The sequence below is a fragment of the Bos indicus genome, chromosome 15 (genome assembly GCF_029378745.1).
Source record: "Bos indicus isolate NIAB-ARS_2022 breed Sahiwal x Tharparkar chromosome 15, NIAB-ARS_B.indTharparkar_mat_pri_1.0, whole genome shotgun sequence".
NCBI lineage: Eukaryota > Metazoa > Chordata > Mammalia > Artiodactyla > Bovidae > Bos > Bos indicus.
Genome location: NC_091774.1, coordinates 66,485,728 through 66,499,241, shown reverse-complemented (window position 1 = coordinate 66,499,241; position 13,514 = coordinate 66,485,728). Strand labels below are relative to the sequence as shown.

The 13,514-nt window shown below is 42.3% G+C and overlaps 1 protein-coding gene across 1 annotated transcript in view; it reads left to right on the top strand.

The window, feature by feature from the left end:
* PAMR1 (peptidase domain containing associated with muscle regeneration 1) overlaps positions 1 to 13,514 on the top strand; it is a 79,323-nt gene that overhangs the window by 10,847 nt on the left and 54,962 nt on the right. The window lies entirely within an intron of this gene.

Genomic DNA, 13,514 nt, shown 5'->3' with positions numbered 1-13,514 from the left:
GTGACTCTGTGTCAGAAAAAAAAATCTCCTAAAGATTCACCGTATGTTTATTTCTCTGAGACTTGCTTTCTCCCCTTGCTTTTATCATGCATCTGCCTTCCAACCTTAGGGTGAAATGCCTTCCACATGCCTAAGTTTGTCCATGTGCTGGATTCTTGCAGGGATTTGAGGGGCTGGAGTCTTGCAGAGTGGGGGATTCTGGGTCAGTGATGTTGTCTCCCAAACATGAGATGGTGCCCATGGCCACCTGTTGTGATTCAAGGGTAGAGCCAGCCAGGAATCCTCAGGCCAAAAGAAGTTCCCCTTCATCTTGTTCAAGCTTGTAGAGCTGGGGGAGGCAGCTATAATGAGGACTAGCCTGCATGAAGCTGCTGCCAGCTTAGGGCTTAGTGAACCATAGGACATACCATTATAAACGCATCACCCTCGTTCAACCTGACATCGGCTCTTGGCCATCTGCTTCTGCTTGGCATCAGTGAACCTGAACGTGAACACAGTAACACTGACTCTGGAGGCTCCTGGCAAAGGGATAGATGTGGTTGACCAAGGCCCCCATAGAGCCCTGGCAGACTCTGGCTCAGAAAGAAGGTTTTAAACATGTGGAGGATTGGGGAACAGGTGGGATTGTTTGTAGAATTCTTATGTCTGAGGAAATCCAGATTAGATTTTTAGGGTAAGCATAAGTGTTATTGTTTTCTTAAGGAAATATCTTTTCTTGTATTACTTTTAAAAATATTTATATATTTTTGTCTGTGTCGTGCAGCTTGTGGGATCTTAGTTACCTGACCAGGGATTGAACCTGCACCTTCTGCAGTGAATGCTCAGAGTCCTAACCACTGGACTGTCAGGGAATTCCCAAGTTTTATTGTTTCTTAATTTATATATTCTAATGCTTTGCTTGAATAATATTTGCTGGGTTCTATGGCCAGGAACTTTTAGGTGCATTATTAAAAAATTTTTAGTAGCCAATGCTAATTAAAAAAATAAGATCTATTCAGCTCATATTGCAGTGTTGGAAATAACCCAGAAGCAGCTGTCTTTCTGTGCGAGGGATTTCTAGCACAGTTGTTGAGGATAATGGCAACTTGGGGCCCTTCCAAGATGCTCAAGTTTGGGCTTCATTCCCTTTGGCTATAGATGCAGAATTTCTATTCCTAGAAGAGAAGCAGCAGGAGGTGAGGTATGTCCTATTTAAATAGGTGTCTGAAGAGGAGGTTTTAGAGAGAAGAGATTAGGAAATCTAAAAGCAAGGGGGAGGAACTCAGAATGCCATGATAGAAACAAGAACAGACTGCTTGAAATGCCATGTATGTGTGGGCCTCTGAGGGAGACAGTTACTCACCCCTCTTGTTCCCCTAGCCATCTGTATCTTAGCCACACATGTGATGGCTTAAAAAAATTTTTTTTGGGAATATAGTTGTTGATTTACAACCTGAAACTAACACAATATTGTAAATCAACTATACTTCATTAGAGTATATTAGAATGTACAGCAAAGTGAGTCAGATACATATATATATATACACACACATTCTTTTTCAGATTCTTTTCCCATGTAGGTTATTACAGAATTCTGAGTAGAGTTCTTTGTGCTGTACAGTAAGTCCTTGTTCACTATCTGTTTTATATATAGTAGTGTGTATACATTAACCCCAGTCTCCTAATTTATCACTTCCCCCCATGTTTCCCCTTTGGTAACCATAGATTTGATTTCCAGGTCTGGGAGTCTGTTTCTGTTCTGTAAGAAAACTTCATTTGTATCATTTTTTATTAGAGTCAACATATAAGTGATATATATTTTTTCTTTCTCTGTCTGACTTTCTTCGTGTAAAAATTTCTAAGTCCATCCATATTGCTGCAAATGGCATTATTTCATTCTTTTTTATGGCTGAGTAATATTGAAATTAAAAGACGCTTACTCCTTGGAAGGAAAGTTATGGCCAACCTAGATAGCATGTTCAAAAGCAGAGACATTACTTTGCCAACAAAGGTTCATCTAGTCAAGGCTATGGTTTTTCCTGTGGTCATGTATGGATGTGAGAGTTGGTCTATGAAGAAGGCTGAGTACCGAAGAATTGATGTCTTTGAACTGTGGTGTTGGAGAAGACTCTTGAGAGTCCCTTGGACTGCATGGAGATCCAACCAGTCCATTCTGAAGGAAATCAGCCCTGGTATTTCTTTGGAAGGAATGATGCTAAAACTGAAACTCTAGTACTTTGGCCACCTCATGCGAAGAGTTGACTCATTGGAAAAGACTCTGATGCTAGGAGGGATTGGGGGCAGGAGGAGAAGGGGACGACAGAGGATGAGATGGCTGGATGGCATCACTGACTCGATGGACGTGAGTCTGAGTGAACTCTGGGAGTTGGTGATGGACAGGGAGGCCTGGTGTGCTGCGATTCATGGGGTTGCAAAGAGCCGGACACGACTGAGTGACTGAACTGAACTGAATATTCCAACATGTGTATGCACCGTATCTTCTTTATCTGTTGATTGTTTTAATTCTACAGTGAATAATGGTAATGTCTCAACAAACACGCAATTTTTCTTCCAAAGCACTTTATGCTTATTGCCTCTTTAACTGCAGTGACATTAACAACCCCATCAGTCTACATCCATTCTCTTGAGATTTGAGGAAAATGCCACAGCAAGATGTCTTGTTTGTGATTGTCCAGCAGCATAAATGAGAGGCAGATTCAGTATTAAAATTTGAGTAATCTGATTCCCAAGTGTGTTCACTTCACCAGTGATGCATTCTTGATCTGTAAAGTCAAAGTTGTGAACTGTCGAGAATCAAAGTATTGTGTTGAAAAGAATAAGACTTTGGCCCTAGAAAGAGCTGGCTTTTTCACCTGAAAGCTTGCCACCTAGGACAGTTTATTTACCCTTCTGTTCCTGAGTGTCCTCATCTGTTAAATGAAGAAAATGATACTTACTTTGAAGGGTGGCTCTGAGGATTCAGTGAACTGGTTTCTTTCAAAGGCTTGGATACGTTCTTGTGGGGGCTGGGACCCAGGGAGAGGGGACAATGAATGAGACATGACAGAGTGGAGCAGTGTGCTTAATAAAGGATGAAGAGGGGAAGAAAGTGACAAATTGATTTTTGCTTCCCTTTCCTCCCCAATGTACTAAGGCCTGCAAACTAGATTTCTAGGGAGTCTGTTAAAAGACTTATCACTCCTGATACCCAAAGGGGATGATGAACGTGTTGACTTTCGAGCTATCATTATCTTATTACCAAGAGGAGCTATGAGAAGGGGAAGACCAAGGTCAACTGAGGGTAGGAATCCAGCCAGGCTGGGACTGAGAGTCACTGGTGGTGGGAGGGTTTTCAAAGTCACAGGAGATATTGAGTCATCAAGAGCCCTAGTAACCATTCCATCGCCCCTGACTCACAGCATTTCCATCTGGGATTTGCCTGGCATCTGTCATCAGCCCCATGGAGTGGGCGGTCAAACCTTCAGGTGGTTAGGAATGTACTGTGTTAGAAATCAATAGGGGGAGTTCAGAGAGCCTGAGAGGAGGTGGGGGAGTGAGTGGGGATGAGAGGGCAGCCCAAGCTGCCTAAGTGTAGGACTATGATTCCTACATCTTTTTTTTTTTTTTTTCCCCTTCTGGTCTTAGGTTTATAATGTGAAGGACAGCAAAACACTCAGTAGAGATTTTCATTAAATGTGGTTAGAGGGGAGGGCTGTGGGGTTTTTAAGTGGAGACAAAGGCATATTCTAACATCAAAGAGGAGTGAGCCCTTGATGAAAGCCCCTTTCTTTGCCACCTTCTGGGGTGGCCTCAGCCTGGGCCTTTGGTCTGACAACCGACATCATATATGGAACAGGCCAACTCACATTTTCATCAAGAAGTCTCTGACTTTTTTCAGATTCGCCTGAACAGTTACTGTGTCAGCTTACTTCCTTGAAACCTGGTGTTGAAAGTGTGCTACTCAGAGATGATGCTGTGGGGACTCCATTGCCCCTTCTGCCCTTCTGTGGAGTTAAGCCCTGGTTGTTTGAGGGATTAAGTGTTCTCCGTCTTGTCAGCAGGAGAAATATATCAGTGTTGGAGAGCCTTAACGCTAGCTGCCAGGCTGTGAAAATAATGCCGAAGGCCCTGAGGACAGCCAGCTTCTCTCACTCATTCATTCATCTTTTTCACCACATCTATAAAAACTGAACCTGGGCTTCCCTGGTGGCTCAGTGGTAAATAATCCGCCTGCCAATGCTGGAGACATGGGTTCAGTCCCTAATCTGGAAAGATCCCACACACTGTGGAGCATCTAAGCCCGTGCTTTACGACTACTGAACCTATTCCCTAGAGCCCGGGGGCCGCAACTACTGAAGCCCTCGTGCCCCAGAGCCCATGCTGCAATGAGAGACTGCCGCAGTGAGAAGCCGTGCACGGCAACTGGGGAGTGGCCCCTGCTCACCGCAAGGAGAGGAGAGCCTGAGCAGCAACGAAGACCCAGCGCAACCAAAAATAAATAAATAAATAAAATTTAAAATAAGCAAAAGCAGAACCTGTGCCAGTCAGTCGGCACTGCCTTGGTGTTTGCATGAATAAAACAGAACTGAGAGGTTAAGTGTCTTGTGTTTTCCAGCGTGAATTCGGGAAAAAGCAGAGCTGGACCATTGTAAGTGAAATCTCCACTCATGGGGGCTGCCCCTGAGGAAGGGCTTGGGCAAAGCCTGTGATACCAAAGTATTGAGTCAGCCAAAAAATTTGTTGATGTTTTTCCGTAAAATTTTATGAACTTTTGGCCAACCCAATACTCTGCAACTCTCTGGATATTTGTTTACCCTGATTTACGAAAAAAAAAAAAAAAGAGGAAAGAGAAGCACTTGTCCACACAAAATAATGATGCAGCAATTTAAAATCACTTCTCAGGACTACTCAAGGTCAAGAGAAGACGTTCATGACTGAAGTAAAGAAATAAAGCAGTTTCTAAAGAAAACCAAAAATATAATAGGTTACCAGTTTTGAGAGGTTAAGAAGACTGTACACATCTTTTAGCGTCTATGTGTGAATGTATATGTTAATTAAAAGATGACAATTGAATGGTAAGTTATTTCTGAATACTTTTTCTTTATGTATAATTTTATTTTTTGATGCTTTCACAAGAAATCTTTTCTATTACAGTATAAGGTCTTTTATGGGTTTCTCTGGTGGCTCAGATGGTAAAGAATCTGCCTGCAATGCATCCCTGGGTCAAGAAGACCCTCTTGGAGAAGGGAATGGCAAACCACTCCAGTATTCTTGCCTATAGAATTCCATGGAGAGACGAGCCTAGTGGGCTATAGTCTCTGAGGTCACAAAGAGTCTGACATGACTGAGCGACTAACACTTTCACTTTTCATAGAGTGTTTTATAAAAAAAAAAAAATACTTTATCCAATGGAAGAGTTCAGATAAATGAATGAATGTATAATATGCCCTGAACTTTGTGAGTTCAATTTTGCTATGTGATTATGGGCACGTGCTTGACTCTTTGGTGCCTTGGATGATTCCAGGTGGTGCTCTGTGAGTTCTTGATGCTTAGTTTGTACTTATTTCCTAGGAAGCACTGGCAGAATAAACTCATTTGTGGTTTAATAAGACTGTTCTTTTTTTCTTGTTGTTGTTTTGTAAATAAAGTTTTATTGAAACACTGTCATGCACATCTGTTTATATATTATCTGTGGCTATTTTCTATTGAGTAGTTGCCACAGAGACCACGTGACCCACAAACTAAGACAACATTGGAAAGCAACTATACTCCAACAAAAATTAATAAAAAATTAAAAAGATAAAGTTAAAATGCCAAGAAAAATGTACCTGCCTCTTTACAAAAACCATTTACCAATCCCTAGGTTAGACAACCAGTAAGGCTTTGTTCTTAAATGTGGACAGCAAAGTAACCTTTGTTACCCAAAAAACTGGAGGTTGTCCTGGCCTATTTTGCCCTCAGCAGCAGGCTTGCTCATGTCTTCCCTAAGCCTGAAATTCTGCAGGCCTCCCTTTCTTCTCAGAATTCCCTAAAAAAATGTCTTTGGAGTTTCTCTTTGCTTATTTCCTACTTAGCTCTTTTCCTCACTGATAAAGTGAAGAGGTCAGAGTAACTCATTTTAACTTACAAGAAAATATTACCCATTTTTCTGGATCGTTTTTAAAATTAAATTGCATGAACAATATAAAAACACTTTAGCTAAACAAATATTAAAATGCTTTAGCATACATGCAGGAAAACCTTCAGTTGCTTTTCCGCTGTTCATATTTCTTTAAATCCTAGTTTTTGTAACTGGCTTTTAGCATCATATTGAAATTCCCTGAAGTTTGTACGTTTATGCATGCATGTCTTCGTGACCCCATGGACTGTAGCCCACCAGAATCCTCTGTCCATGACATTTTCAAGGCAGGAATACTGCAGTAGGTTGCCATTTCCTCCTCCAGGAGATCAGAAGCCAAATGACCAGTGTGCCCTTTTCCCGTTGTCACAAATGGAGGAGGAAAAGTCCAGGAGATTGTTTTTGTCTGCTTATTGTATTTTCAGATCTCTTCAGCTGATCAACTTTAAATATTTCTCATAGAATATTTCTTAATCAACTTACCTGTTTATTTCTTACATATACGTTTGGGGCACGTTCCTGTCTCTTTTCCAGCCAGGTGAGAAGTAGGGTGATGGACTTAGGGGGGCCGAGTCAGTAACACCATTAGCCCTGTCTCCTCCCTCACTTCCATGTTCCTGGGCAGTGACCTTTTCTTGGGAAATGATAGATTTTTATTTGTTATCTTATTTAACCCCCCTTATGGTGTGATCACTGACCTAGAGCCAGCCATCCTGGAATGTGAAGTCAAGTGGGCCTTAGAAAGCATCACTACGAACAAAGCTAGTGGAGGTGATGGAATTCCAGTTGAGCTATTTCAAATCCTGAAAGATGATGCTCTGAAAGTGCTGCACTCAATATGCCAGCAAATTTGGAAAACTCAGCAGTGGCCGCAGGACTGGAAAAGGTCAGTTTTCATTCCAATCCCAAAGAAAGGCAATGCCAAAGAATGGTCAAACTACCGCACAATTGCACTCATCTCACATGCTAGTAAAGTAATGCTCAAAATTCTCCAAGCCAGGCTTCAGCAATACGTGAACGATGAACTTCCTGATGTTCAAGCTGGTTTTAGAAAAGGCTTTAGAACCAGAGAGAAAATTGCCAACATCCACTGGATCATGGAAAAAGCAAGAGAGTTCCAGAAAAACATCTATTTCTGCTTTATTGACTATGCCAAAGCCTTTGACTGTGTGGATCACAATAAACTGTGGAAAACTCTGAAAGAGATGGGAATACCGGACCACCTGACCTGCCTCTTGAGAAATCTGTATCAGGTCAGGAAGCAATAGTTAGAACTGGACATGGAACAACAGACTGGTTCCAAATAGGAAAAGGAGTACATCAAGGCTGTATATTATCACCCTGCTTATTTAACTTATATGCAGAGTACATCATGAGAAATGCTGGGCTGGAAGAAACACAAGCTGGAATCAAGATTGCCGGGAGAAATATCAATAACCTCAGATATGCAGATGACACCACCCTTATGGCAGAAAGTGAAGAACTAAAGAGCCTCTTGATGAAGGTGAAAGAGAGTGAAAAAGTTGGCTTAAAGCTCAACATTCAGAAAACGAAGATCATGGCATCTGGTCCCATCACTTCATGGGAAATGGATGGGGAAACAGTGGAAACAGTGTCAGACTTTAATTTTGGGGGCTCCCAAATCACTGCAGATGGTGATTGCAGCCATGAAATGAAAAGACGCTTACTCTTTGGAGGGAAAGTTATGACCAACCTAGACAGCATATTGAAAAGCAGAGACATTACTTTGCCAACAAAGGTCTGTCTAGTCAAGGCTATGGTTTTTCCAATGGTTATGTATGGATGTGAGAGTTGGTCTGTAAAGAAAGCTGAGCACCGAAGAATTGATGCTTTTGAACTGTGGTGTTGGAGAAGACTCTTGAGAGTCCCTTGGACTACAAGGAAATCCAACCAGTCCATCCTAAAGGAAATCATTCCTGAATATTCATTGGAAGGATTGATGCTGAAGCTGAAACTCCAATACTTTGGCCGCCTGATGTGAAGGGCTGACTCATTGGAAAAGACCCTAATGCTGGGAAAGATTGAGGGCAGGAGGAGAAGGGGACAACAGAGGATGAGATGGTTGGATGGCATCACTGACTCAAAGGACATGGGTTTGAGTGAACTCCAGGAGTTGGTGATGGACAGGGAGGCCTGGCGTTCTGTGGTTCATGAGGTCGCAAAGAGTTGGACACGACTGAGTGACTGAGCTGAACTGAACTGAACTGAACCCTGTAGTCCTGTAGATGTGGTGCTAATATCCCTCCATGACCATCCATTTGTTCTCTTTGCGTTGCATATTTCCTCGTCACGGTGAGTGATCCTCTGTTTGTGAGGTCCTTTATCCAATGTCTACTCCTCTATGAGGCTGTGAGTTCATTCAACATCTGCTCCCCTATGAAACTCCATGGGAATGGTGTCTGTTCTTCTCTCCCTTGTATCCCAGCACTCAGCCTCCTACCTGGGACGTGGTGGATGCTCAGTAAACACTTGTGGGATGAAAGAATGAACTCATCAGTTCACCCACAGTCTTGGCACTGTGCTCAGTGGGAAAACTGAGGACCGGAATGGTTAAAAGACTGGCCTTGGGTTAACCTTTCTTTTGAGAAGACACAGTGTGTTAAGTTCCCTGTGGATGATGTAACATTACCACAAACTTAGTGACTTAAAACAGTGCAGTTGTATTTTTGTACAGTTCTGGAGCTCAGTGGTCTACAGTGAGCCTTAGGAGGCCAAAATCAGGGTGATGGCAGGCCTGCATTCTTTGGATGCTCGGGGAGAAGCCGTTTCCTTTCTTTGTCCAGCTTCTGCAGGCTGCCTGTGTTCTTTCAGCTGTGGTCCCTTCTTCTATGTCAAAAGCACAGCACTCTGATCTGTCTAATGCTGCTGTTGTCACACTCTATTCTGACTGACCCTCCTGCCTCCCGTTTATAAAGACCCTTGAGATTACATTTGCCCTACCTGGACAAGCCCCCATTCTCTCCCCATTTCAGGATCCTTAAATTAGTCACATTGGCAAAATTCCTGTTGTCATGTGAGGTCACATTTTCATTGGTCCTGAAGGTTAAGATATGTACATCTTTGGGGCTGTTTTTCTGTCTTCCAGACAGACTGCTTGGGAAGGAGCCAGCTGGCTGACTTGGCAGACAGTATAGAAATGGACTTCCCTGGGGTCATTCCCTTTGGCTAAGACGATACAATATTCTGGACCGTACCTATGAAATTAATGTATGTGCTGGGGGGGGGGGGGGGGGCAGAGTGGACTTGTTCATTGAAATAAAGAGAAATGCCAGTGAAGGCATTTTAGGAAATTAATTTCTTGGGTAAAGGGAGGCCCACAGTATTCCATGGCTGGACTAGCCTGCTGCTTTAGGAAAAACAGGCTCCACCCTCTACTGCAGTGGAGCAAACCTTGCTTGGCTTTCCACATTTATAAAAGTACAAGACTTACAAAAGTTGCAAGTAATTTTTATTCTGTCAGTGTCCCCCAGGAGTCATCAATATTTGTAAATTCTTAGAAAACCTGGAAGGATGGAGTACTTGCCCTCAGATGAGCAAAGGGAGGGGTAAGACATGAGCCACACCCCACAGGCATGTCAGATGTTCAGAGAGTTGAGAAATCATATGGCTGGACAAGGCAGAGGCTGGCGCCAAGGGATTGGGACCCAAGTTAGATAACCTAGGCCAGTTGTTCTACACCCTTCATCATGGGAGGGAAACTGCCCCTGTTTGATATCAGCAAATTATTGAGCAGAACAAGCTCTCCTGGCTCATCGCTCTGACCCACTGGATGAAAATTCTTGACTGTTGAAGCTCTAGAGTGGAGGCTGATTCATTCAGCAAGGATTTATCCAGTGTCTCTTGCATGCCAGGCCCATCCCTATCTATGGTGGACAAATCAGATGAGGTTTCTGCCAGCTTCTGGTCATGTGAGAGAGACAGATGACATACCAGTCAGTGGAAACACAGAAAGGGATTACACATTGTGGTAAAGGCTGCGAAAGCAGGCCACTGGGATGCTCTGATAGAGAATACTATGGGAGGATGAGCAGAGGCACAAACTTCAGATGAGAAAGTCAGTGAGGACCATTCTCAACAGGTGTCATTTCCACCGAAGCCCAAAGCTTTGATAGAGGCAGTGGGGAAAGCCAGTGTGAAGGCCCTGGGATGAGCAAGACCTCTGTGGCTTTGAGAAATAGAAGGTGGAAAATAGTCCAAGGAAAGGCTATAGGACTCAGGAGACAGCAGCTCTCTAAAGCCTTGGGAACCATACCAGAGCATTTAAGGTTTGCTCCAAATGCAGCTGGAAACAACAGAAACATTTTATGTAAGGAGTTGATATGTGGTATATTCAAAAAATGAGATCCTTGAGAAATATGGAGTTATAGTATCTTCTTAAGCTGATAGTTATTGAATGTTCATTATATACTAAGCACTATGTTAAACTCTTTATGTACAGTCTTGTCTAGACCTTTCAGCTAGTTCCTGAGTTTTATATAATGAATTCATTTCATTGGATGATAAACTGAGACTGAGGCAGTAAACTAACTTAGCCAAGATCACACACCCCGTAAGTAGCAGAGGTGGGATTCCAAACCCAGATCTGTCTGACTCTGATGCTTAAGCCTTTAAACATTTTGATTTCTTGCACTATTTTTTAGCATTAAAAGTATAATAAAAATAATACAGAATTTGCTACATTAGGCATTTTAAGCATACAATTTGATGGGACAATATTTGCCCTTTTGTGTCTGGCCTCTTAGTGTGTTTGCAGGGTTTGTCCATATCATAATTTGTATCAGCATCTTGTCCCTTTTCACGGCAGAGCAATATTCCACATTCAAAATATTGTGTGCATAGACAACTTCTTGCTTATTCACTCTTTTGGTGGACACTTGGGTTGTTTCTACCCTTTGTCTATTGTGAATAATGCTGCAAGTATCTGTTTCAGTTTCTAATTTTGATTTTGGGGGAATATACCTAGAAGTAGAATTACTGAGCTGCACATTAATTCAATGTTTAGCTTTTGAAGGAACTGTCAAATTGGTTTCCACAGAAGCTGCACCATTTTACAACCCCATGAGCAATATCCGAGGATTCCAGTTTCTCTACATCTTTGTCAACACTCGATATTTTCCTTTTCCTTTTTTTTGAATTACAGCCACCCTCAGTTCAGTTCAGTTCAGTTCAGTCACTCAGTCATGTCCGACTCTTTGCATCCCCCTGAACCGCAGCATGCCAGGCCTCCCTGTCCATCACAAACTCCCGGAGTTCACCCAGACTCACGTCCATCGAGTCAGAGATGTCATCCAGCCGTCTCATCCTCTGTCATCCCCTTCTCCTCCTGCCTCCAATCCCTCCCAGTATCAGAGTCTTTTCCAATGAGTCAACTCTTCGCATGAGGTGGCCAAAGTACGGGAGTTTCAGCTTTAGCATCATTCCTTCCAAAGAAATCCCAGGGCTGATCTCCTTCAGAATGGACTGGTTGGATCTCCTTGCAGTCCAAGGGACTCTCAAGAGTCTCTCCAACACCACAGTTCAAAAGCATCAATTCTTCAGCACTCAGCTTTCTTCACAGTCCAACTCTCACATCCATACATGACCACAAGAAAAACCATAGCCTTGACTAGATGGACCTTTGTTGGCAAAGTAATGTCTCTGCTTTTGAATATGCTATCTAGGTTGCACGAAGATATTTCATGGCTGCACGAAGATCATGGCATCCGATCCCATCACTTCATGGGAAATAGATGGGGAAACAGTGGAAATAGTGTCAGACTTTATTTTTCTGGGCTCCAAAATCACTACAGATGGTGACTGCAGCCATGAAATTAAAAGACGCTTACTCCTTGGAAGGAAAGTTATGACCAACCTAGATAGCATATTCAAAAGCAGAGACATTGCTTTGCCAACAAAGGTCCGTCTAGTCAAGGCTATGGTTCAGTCGACTGAGCGACTGAACTGAACTGAAGTATGTGTAAGGTGTTATCTTGTTGTGCCTTTGATTTTCAGTTCCCTAATGACTTGTGGTGTTGAGCATCTTTTCATGCGTTTATTGGCCATTTGTATATTTTCTTTGGAGAAATGTCTATTCATGTCATTTGCCCATTTTAAAATTGGGTTGTTTCATTTTTTGTGGTTGAGTTGAAGGGGTCTTTTATATATTCTGGATATTAAATCCTTATCAGATATATGATTTGCAAAATCTCCCCCCATTTTTAAGTTGTCCTTTCACTTTCATAAGAACGCACTGTGTTGCACAAAAGTTTCTAGTTTCGACGAGTCCGGTTTGTCTGTTTATCTTTTGTTGTTTTTCATGTCATGCCTAAGAATCCAAGATCATACCAAGTCAAGCATCATGGAGACTTACTCCTATGTTTTCCTTTACTTCCCTTCACTTTTAACCGTTAAATTCTCTTCTAGATTTTAAAAAGTATTCATTTCATCCCACCAAAATCAGAAACATGAGAAGCTCAGCTGAGTAAGTTTTAGTGTGTCCTAGAGGAGCTCCCAGAATAGTTCAGGAAACAAAATTCCAGTGATGACAATTTCATAGTGATCGATGCCGCTTGTTCCCAAATGCCAGGATGAAGGGCTTTGCTGCCCTAACCAGTGTTTGTGGAAAAGAAATGAGGGATTTTTTTCATAAAACTGCATGTATTCATTCTAAGAAACTGTCCCTTATCATGCAAGCGGTTCCTTTCTATGATGCTAGAATATTCTTATGACCAGAGCCTGAGAGAAGATGGTGAGAGTTTTTCTATATGACTCTACTTGGCAAATTAAGAATGATCTACTCTTTGTCAGACTTGCAAATTTAGGGAAGGAAAACAGAAAACTAAGTTATGAAATTTAAGAGGTTAGAAGCCACCATAGATTTTAGAGTTGGTTTAATGGGTCTGCAAAGTTTGATGAGGATCCTGGTCTGGGGTCTTTAGGGAAGCCTTCACAGGGAAGCCTGATTCGTTTTCTTCCTCAAATATCTGCTATTTGAGGAAGCATACAAAAAGCATACATATAACAAAAAGCATACATTTCCTGAGTGTCTATGTTTATTTCTATTTTTGCTAGAGTATATCAGACCTCTGCTCACAGCGACACAGGTTGTGCACTGCACAATCCCAAAAGGAACCACCCACCTGCACAGCTGCACAGCACAGCCAGGCATTTGGGCCATCGGAAAAGTCTGGTGACCACTCTCTAGGCCAGTTCTATCAAGTACAAGGCTGAATGCCAAGTAGAGACCATGCCATTTCCTATCTGACCTATTTCTGATTCAATCATCTTAGTGCAAAATTTTTTAGGACTAGAGAGTTGGGACAGGAGGAAAAGGAAATCAAAGTGAGGTCTTGTTTCTTACCCTGGATTCCTCTGGGCAACCTCCAACTGATTACTCTTATAGTTTTTGCCAGATGGT